The sequence below is a fragment of the Nannospalax galili genome, unplaced genomic scaffold (genome assembly GCF_000622305.1).
Source record: "Nannospalax galili isolate Female #2095 unplaced genomic scaffold, S.galili_v1.0 scaffold1340, whole genome shotgun sequence".
NCBI classification, from domain to species: domain Eukaryota; kingdom Metazoa; phylum Chordata; class Mammalia; order Rodentia; family Spalacidae; genus Nannospalax; species Nannospalax galili.
Window position 1 is genome coordinate 1,009,859 of NW_008346293.1, and position 211 is coordinate 1,010,069.

Sequence of the window (211 nt, forward strand, 5' to 3'; positions counted from 1 at the left end):
TAAAATAAAGAAGACAAAATGTTGATACAGATTGAATCAGTATGAATCACAAGTATACTGGGCTTTGTATCATTTTCTCTGCATATATATAATGTCTGTATATATATATACACATATATATATATTTGAAAATTTTTACAATCAAAACCAAGTGTATCGTAAGTATACACACACAAAAACTGATCTGTTTTTGTACCTTACCTAAAGCAAT

At 26.1% G+C, this 211-nt stretch overlaps 1 protein-coding gene across 3 annotated transcripts in view; it reads right to left on the reverse strand.

The window, feature by feature from the left end:
• Nucleotides 1-211, reverse strand: part of Smpdl3a (sphingomyelin phosphodiesterase acid like 3A) — an 18,616-nt gene that overhangs the window by 2,758 nt on the left and 15,647 nt on the right. The window lies entirely within an intron of this gene.